This window comes from Equus caballus, chromosome 9 (genome assembly GCF_041296265.1).
Source record: "Equus caballus isolate H_3958 breed thoroughbred chromosome 9, TB-T2T, whole genome shotgun sequence".
Classification (NCBI taxonomy): Eukaryota; Metazoa; Chordata; class Mammalia; order Perissodactyla; family Equidae; genus Equus; species Equus caballus.
In genome coordinates this window covers 9,011,532-9,020,790 of record NC_091692.1, presented here as the reverse complement: position 1 = coordinate 9,020,790, position 9,259 = coordinate 9,011,532, and positions in this window count along the sequence as shown.

The following is a 9,259-nucleotide window of genomic DNA, read 5'->3' as shown; positions in this document are numbered from 1 at the left end:
TAAAATTAATTCATATTCTAATGATACATTTTGCAAAGATTGAAATACTGTCATTAATGGATTTCCTATATAAACCTTTCTTGTCCTGATGACAGAACAGAAATATTAGAATTGACTTGCTGGGACATATAAAGATCCTAGCTAAGCCTACTTAAGACCCGTTGTGGTCTTGTAGAAGCCACTGGTTCATAATCCATTTCTAATATCAAAGTCAAATGCAACAAACACGATTACCCCATCTCTATTCTGGCGCAGTAGCATTCATACTGCTGCTACGTGTAGACTGGCGGATATCCCGTGCAATATTGAGATACATAGAAGTTTAGTTCTTATCTATCTTGAACTTTATTTTTTAAATGCTTATTAAGTTAATATAAATTCTGTGTGCTAACTTAGACAGGACATGAAGTTTGTTTACATAAACATGAGAACTACGATTTTATAGTCAACCTAGATAGAAAGTTTTCAGGTATTGGGAAATCATGTACACCAACTTTTAGAAAATATGACCTAAAACTATTTCCTTATATAATTTTGAACTGTGCAAAACCAAAGAGTAGTGAAATTAGTAAAATGTGTTGAGAAATTCTAAATAGTACTTATTAGCTCTAAACCTCTGACAATCTAAACAGCTACCGAAATTCAGAGGATATAGTCATATACCTAGTACACATAAGTGCTTTCACTTGAAATTTCCTGTCATGTAATTATATTAAATTATTTCAGAAAAGAAAGCATCATGACCCTATGTAAATAAGAAACCGGAAGTTGAGATCCTTGTTCAAGTGAATGCTCCTTTATATAACATTGAAATGCTGGGCATCTGGTTATGTCAAGTGAATACATTTTGCAATTCATAGTCTGGCTTCTGTTATGTTTACAGCAGCCCAAGAGGAGTTGCCCAATAAATTAATATAATATAATTATGTCTGGTCAGAGTTTTGTCCTGCATGTGTGTGACTGGCATCATTTTTCTCAGAATAGATTTTAATTCTAAAAAGTGATGCATTGTTTTGGTTCTAAGACTTTATTTTCTAGACAGGAGAAAAAGGCAATGGTTCTTTATTCAACTACTATAATTGATTTTAAATTAATAGTGACTGTTTCTCAAACATCTCCAAGAGATAAACATGGTAAGCTATTAAGTAATAATCAATTTGGTAATAAATAAAAAGTCTTTGATATTAAATTAACCTATAACAGCATTTAAATGATATAATAACATAAGCCCTTCAAATTAGTTTATCTATCATACATGACTAATATGTTTCCAATTCTGTAACTAATTATTTACATGTATAATGTATAACATGATATTTTAATGACCAAATATCATATTGTATTAAGATTAATAGTATTTACTGATGGGTAGACAAACAATATTATATTTTAATGAATTAAACATTTACACTTCAACAAATATAGTCACTGGATTTGGATTTTGGAAGATATTTAGTTGTAAAATATGCCATCAAGAAATATTTGTTTTCCTTTGGAAAGAATATTGAACTAAAATCAGGAATCTTGGGCTTTAATTTTTTGGCTCTGTCACTAGTAACTCTGTAAGCTTGAGGAATTAAGTTCAATTCAATTCAATATCACTTCATTAAATATTTATGGAGCAACCTCCTTTGTGCAAGGATGGGGAGACCAAAACATGTTTGAAGGCAGAGGGAAGGAATTCAGTATAGAACAAAAGATTAAAGATGCTAGCGAGGAGAATAATTGATGCATAAGAATCTGAGACAGGGAAGATAAGATAAAGCCCACAAATCTAGGGGTTAGTTTCAGTAAAGAAAAGGAGCAGGTCTTCCTAAGAGATAAGAACTAAAAAGGAAATGTAAACTAAAGATAAAGAGAGATTCAGAGGTAGAGAGAAGTCAGAGACAGGAATCTCACATTTGGATTGATTTTTGTCTCGGTAAAGAAGGTGCTGAAGTCATCTGCTGAGGTCAAATGTCACTTGGGATACTGAGGTAGTGAAGAAGGTTTGAGATGGTTACAGTAGAGAATGCAATAACGACGGAAATGAGGCATCAAAAATTGCCAAGAGGTACTAAGGGCTGGGCATCAATTAAGTAATATGGTTTTGTTGTGGTCACAATGAACAGAGTTTCACGGCCTTCTCCATTAAACCCAAAATCAGAGGCAATGTATAAAGCATGGGACAGTCAGAAATTCCCAATTCTAGATATGGAAGGCACAAAATGGAAAAGGTCAAAAGAATGATGGCAATTTTTACGTAGATAGTGAGTTGTAGATACTTGGTTTAGTAGTGGAATTATTGAAACGACAAATCACGTTTCAAAAGCTAAGGAGAAAAATAAAATTTGAACTGAGAAAATTGCCTACAAGAATTAAAGGTGATTATGGAAATATACTTCATGACAAAAAATAGTAAGTGAAATTCAATTAATAGGAAATTAAATACCTAGGGTTTGGTCACAGTGAAATTTCAAAATTAAAAGAAGTTTTATGAACGGAAGTATCTGGTCTAGGACAGCATTTCTCAGACTCGGCATCCGAATCGGCTCTCCAGCTTCATAACAATATCCATTCCCAGAGCCTCCCAAAGACCTAGTGAGTCAGAATTACAGGGGTGGGAACTGAACATTTTTGTGGTTCAAAAAATGACACAATCTTCTTTTTATAATCAAGTTGGGCATTGCTGGTCTAGATGAATTCCAGGTGTAGAATTCTTCAATCCTACAATTAAATAAAAAAGAAGAGCCCCTCCTTCCACAGTATTGTCGTTAATAGGAAAAAAAGCTGGTTTAAAAACAAAAGATCTGAAGGGCTGCCTCAAGTTGAACCAGGCAGATTGGGAAATCAGGAGGTTTGCACTGGTCGTGCAGCTTCCCATTTCCATACCATTTCCCATTAATCCTGCCATCACCCTTAATGTATTTACTCAAGTTATATTCAGGGTATTTTATTTGTTGCTGCAACTAACGAAAGCCACCTGCATCTACATTAAGCAAAAGGGAAGATTTTCCTAGTGGAGGTGCCTAATTGAAGTCTGGATCAAAATGCAGATGGCCTTTGGAAATTGGTGGACTCAAGGAGGCCAATAGGACACTTCAGCTCTCATACGAGCTCTACTTCATGTGTCTGTTCTGATCTTTCATCCCTTTTTTGTAGATCAAGTTCATCTGCTGCCTAATCAGTGTGAGGAAACATGGTTGTTTAGAGCTCCTGGGTTTATATATTACATATCAGTTATTTGGAGGGAATAACCATTTTTAAAAAAAAAAAAAAAGATTTCATTTTTCACAGTAGTTTTAGGTTCACGGGAAAAATGAGGGGAAGGTACAGAGACTCCCCATATACTCTCTGAGTAACCAATTTTTGGCAATTCCTAATTATAATGCCTTCCCAAGTTTAGCCATTTGTGCTTTGCTGGGATCATGGGAATGGTAACATACAAAATGATGGCTAGACACCCCAGTCTGAAGGAGGGGAGCAGTTGTGGGAGGCGAACATGCACCTGGCAGCACCCCATAATGGGCCTTTGTCAGTAGCCAACACATATAGTTCTATAATATCATGAAGTATATAATTATAGTTTAGTTGAAGAGCTACTAATGTGATATATACATTTTCCAGCATATTCAGTGCAATTATATGATGTGCAATTAATTCTAACAAAGAAGTTAACATATGTATTCGAATGCATAGTTCTATCTTACTTAGCATTTGCTATCTCATGAACACAACCATTCAGAGGAAACAAAACAGTTGAGAGGGCAAAATACGTGTCACAAAGCTTACACATTACATTGTACATTAAAATGAAATGACCTCATGACGTATTTACCTCTAGTTTATTTCTATTTAGACACAATTCTAATAGACCTTTCCAAACTCAGAGCAGAATTGGTGGTTGGGTTTGGTTATTGCTGTCATAGTCAGGACCATGACAATAGCAAGACATAACAAAGCCTGACACAAAGCAGACAAAAGCAATATAGAATGTAGACAAAAAGTCTCCCCAATATCAACAGCATCCAAGTGCATCACTATGCTACAGCATAACACAATTATTATTATTAATCTTCATGTATTATGTTCATTGAATATTCTAAAACACTTTAAATATATTATTCCATACCATCCTACCTTATCTTGTAGGCACTATCATTAATTCTACTTTACGGTCAATTAAAACACAGAGTTCAAGTAACCTAACAAAGGTCACACCAAGTAAGTGGGTACACCTAACATTAGAATCCAGAAAGACTGACTTCAAACACTATTGTAACAACTACACTAAGGATATTCATATTGATGATGTAAATTGGACAATAAAATGCAATATGCTATCTAAAACCATAGACCTAAATGTAAAACACAAAACTATAAAACTTCTAAAAGATAATATACAAGAAAATGTAGATCTCAGGATTGGCAGTGATTTCTAGATACATCACCAAAAGCACAATCTAAGGAAGAAAGAATTGATGTTACACTTCTATTAAAATTAAATATTTCTCCTCTTCAAAAGACACTCTTGAAAGAATGAAAACACAAGCCACAGACTGGCAGAAAATCTTTGCAAAAATATATCTGATAAAGCGTAATATACAAAGAACTGTTAAAACTCAATAACAAGAAAAAAGTAACCACGAGATCTTTCAATTGTAGGTGAATGGATAAACAACCTGTAGTATGTCATACAACAGAATACTATATGGCAATGAAAAGAAATAATCTATTAAGCCACAAAAAGACATGAAGAAACTTAAATGCATATTGCTGAGTGAAGGAATCAGAAAAATCTGGATACTGTATGATTTCAACTACATGACATTCTGGAAAAGGCAAAACTATGGAGACAGTAGAAAGATCAGTGGTTGCCAGGGATTTGAGGAAAGGAGGAGAGAGGGGTGAATAGGTGGAGCCTGGGGAATTTTTAGGGAAATAAAACTATTCTGTATGACCTTGGAATGGTAGATTACATGACTTTGCATTTGGCAAATCTCATACAATTGCACAACACAAAGAGTGAACCCTTATGTAAACTATAGCCTTTAATTAACGATAATAATAATGTAGCAATATTGGTTCACCAATTATAACATATGTACCACACCAATGCAAGAGGTTAATAACAGAGGAAACTGGGCAGAAAGGGGTAATATGGAAACTCTCTGTACTTTCTGCTCAATTTTCCTGTAAACCTAAAAATACTGTAAAACCTAAAGTCTACTATTTAAAAAAAAAGAAAAAATTATTTGGCACTCTCATTTGTTAAATTGCTAAGTGTGCTGTAGGCTTGGCAATCAACACGGTATTGTAAAAAGGCACTGAATTCTAAAAACAAGTCTACAATTTCACAGCAGGGGAAGTTTACAGGAAGTTATAATTAAATGTCTTTGATCCACAAGTTTATTTCTATGAAATGGAAATAATTACTCTCATGCCTAATTCACTAGTTTTTCTGAGAATCAAATATATATCTATGAGAACCTACTTTGAAAACTAAGTTATAATAAATGCATATCATTATTTTAAGGCATAAATATTTAAATATATTATTTATGTACGTGTATAATATATTTTTGTATTTTTTACATAATTTATCTATTGTTAAAACTATAAAAGGGGGTAGCCACTATGATCATTGACTTTAAACTCAGTCATATAGTGAGAATTGAGGAGGGAATTTTTGTTAGAAAATTAGCAACACTCTTTAGTTTAAAAGCCTGTCCAGAAAAGGCAGTTCAAATGCTGAGCCGCTTTCAGCCAAAATAGGCATTCACAGACAAAGCAAATAGTCACTTTCTCATCCCATGGCATATGGAATGTGCACCTTTTGAGCAGAAGTCACTCTCAAACTAAATAGTCTGGACGTCCTCATTGAATTCAATAAACTTTATATTACACATTCTTCTGCCGTAACAGGTAGGATGGGCATCAGATAGGAGCTGTTAACAGGGCTCTGTATTAAACCTTCAGGATGGAGCAGAGGGCAGGGCTGGAGGGATCACTGATCAGGGCCAAGTGCTCAGTGTTGATCTTGAAAGTCTTTGAAGAGCAGAGTAGGAGGATGGTCAGGAATGAGAGATAAGGTGAGTTTGGACGAAAAAATATTGATGCCCTGGAGGGGACTTGGTTGAACATTTCCATCATTAACTTTTGGCCTCAGACTAAAGTCTTCCACAAGAACAGTCTCAGATTCCCTCTAGCAACTCCATCTCCTGATAATAACGTGAATTATAAGAGGTTAGGACCTAGAGCAACTCTTTGCTTCCTTCCTTTCGTGCTTTCTTTCTTTTTCTTCTTTCTTCCTTTTTTTCTTTCAAAGTCATTGATTAATTGAGTGTCTACTTTGTGACAGCCCTGCTAAGTGCTGAGTTTTAAATTTTTAGAGACACAAACAAATACTGGGTGGTAAGTGATAAAGATACAGAGAGAGGCAGAGGAATTACGGGAGCATGAGAGAGAAACTTAATCCAGGGAGTAGCTGAGTCTTGAAGGACAAAATGAGTTATGGAGTGTATGTGTGGGGGTCGGGGGGATAAAAAAAAGACTTCAAGTAGACAAAGAAATGTGTACAGAAAAAATTGAAATAAGCTTTAGTAAATATCATGCGTTTCCAGGATAGCTAGAGCATATGCGTATAATGTAGTGGGAGACAGAGTCAGAGAAATAGGTCAGGATTAAGCTATAAAGCACCTTATAACAGGAGAGAGAAGGATGTCACATCCAAATACAATTATCATAGCAGGGCTGTAGAGAGAGTTGAAGCACTGTGGGAGATCAAAAAGGATGGCAATAATAGTGACAAGTCAATTCAAGACTTAACTCTGTGCAAGGCGTTATACTTAGAATAATACACATAATATCCAATTTAATCCACGCACTAACACTATAAACAATAATAATCTTATTAGTATCCCTTTTAAAGAACATAAAATATTTAAGGATCAGATTTCTTAATTTTCCCACACTTCGTGTTAGTGGATTCAAACTCGGGTGTTTCTAACTTCTGAATCACAGCCATTAACCACCACATGATCAAGCTTTGAAAATTAATAGCTATATTTGTTTTCACTTGAATACAGAATAAACATATTTGTATTCAATTCTAAGTGATTGATAAATGTGTAAATACACAGCAATTGAAGGTTTAAGAAAAAACTAGAGTAGTGACTTACATTTATAAAGCATAGGTACTTTGGGATTATAAATCAGCACAACAGATTTAAAAATGACTTAAACATTTATAAAGCCTAAGTATGAATTACTTAACGGTAACCATTGTTAGTTTCCCACATTTTGGATCATAAGGATTTCTTGTGAGTTGTGACTATTTTGTGGATCCTTTGCCTGTATTCTAGATTCTCTATCAGTATTTTCTGTAAATCCTCTTACATACTAGAAATAAATTTATCATTGCCTGAATCATCATAGCCAATATTTCTTCACATTTCCTACACTTCTGGACCCTGCCTTTTTACATCTTCATCCGCACTGAGATTTCCTGACGTCCACTAAGCCCCTCCTCTTCCGGCTCTCCTCGGCTGGTCAGGGACCCATGCATCAAGGAGGCAGCTGAATCACACACATGGGAAAAAGAGCCTATTTTTTCTCCTTTGGACCTTATTCTCTCTTGCTTTGAGGCTCACCTATAGAACATCAATTTTTTTGTTTATTCTCAAAACTCAATGTTATATACATATATATATATATTATAAAGTTAAATATATTTCTCACATAAAAATGCCATATATTATCATAAGGTGTATAGGACACACCCCAATAATCACTGCTAACCGTCCCCACAATGTTAATAGCCAGCACAGTGCAGACGTACACAAACACACGCACACAAACACGTGTTTAGAACACTTTTCATTATAATATTGCATTGTGTGAAAATAAGTCACTAAGTTATTTAAGAAGTTCTTTATGGGCAGCTATTCAAGTTGAACGCAGGTTTTCTCTGAAGGAAACAATACTTTATGCACATATTTGTACGCAGACTTTTGTGGGCTTGCATGGTTGTCTTAGTCCGTCTGGGCTGCTTTGACAAAGTACCACAGACTGGGGGGCTTACAAACAACCCAAGCTGACTTCTCACCGTTCTGGAAGCCGGAAATCCGAGACCAGGGTGCCAGTATACGTCAGGTTCTGGCAGGCTCTCTCTTCAGGGTCGTAGACTGCTGACTTCCCAGGTGTAGCCTCACATGGCAGAGAATGGGTGAGGGAGCTCTCTGGGGGCCTCTCTACAATGGCATTGATGTCATTCATGAGGGCTCCACCCTCGTAAGCTAATTACCTACGAAAGGCCCCACCTCCTAATACCGTGGCGTTGGAAGTCAGGATTTCAACAAGTGAATTTAGGGGTCACACAGACATTCACTGCATTGCAGTGATCATTTCCTTCTAATATATCGCTATAAGTTCAATTTTTATCTCCAAGTGTGTGTCCATTGTACATTTTAATACAACCTTCTCAACTGCCTTCTTTAGAGGTGTGCTGTTCTGTAATCTCACCGAATGCACGGTTCTTTTACCTTCTTTAACTCCAGATATTATCAAGAATTTTTAATGGTTAATAGTATTACAGATTAAAATGTTTTATTACTGTTAAAATTTTTATTTCTTTGACGGGCAATAAGACTGAATTTTTAAATATATCTTTTGGCTATTTGTACTTCTTTTATGTAAAGTCTCTTTCTGTACTTTGCCCATTTTCCACTAGGATGTTGAAAATACATTATTAATTGTAATCACTTTTAGGTAACATTTGTTCTTTCTTCACCACAGAGCAATTTATTATTTAGTGTTGCTCCTGATTTGGAAACCACAAAAATTATTTTTTAAAAAATATAACCCTTCAATTTTTATTTTTGGCCTTATTGTCTTGCTTAAAGGTGTTTTTAATGAACTCTGACGATAACAAATCAGGTAAATTCCCTGCTCGTATTTTCAAGTTGTTGTTACACTGGTTCAAGTGTAACTTGATCACCCTATCATTTCTCATGCAGGTCTCACAATTCAATTGTTTCCCATTAAAGTCCCTGACAATTTATAAGTGTGTTTAGTTGATAAATGGTGCTGGTATGGAATAATTTATATAGAGTTTCCTTCTAAGGATTATAGAAATTCTAATATCTCATTAAGTGACTTCTATTTATCGTCACTCAAATAATGTATATGAATGAATGAGCTACTTTCTTCGTATCTACACTAAAGAGGACATAGTGGTATGGAAGCAGGTTTTGGTGCCATCTGTCACATCCCTCAGTCC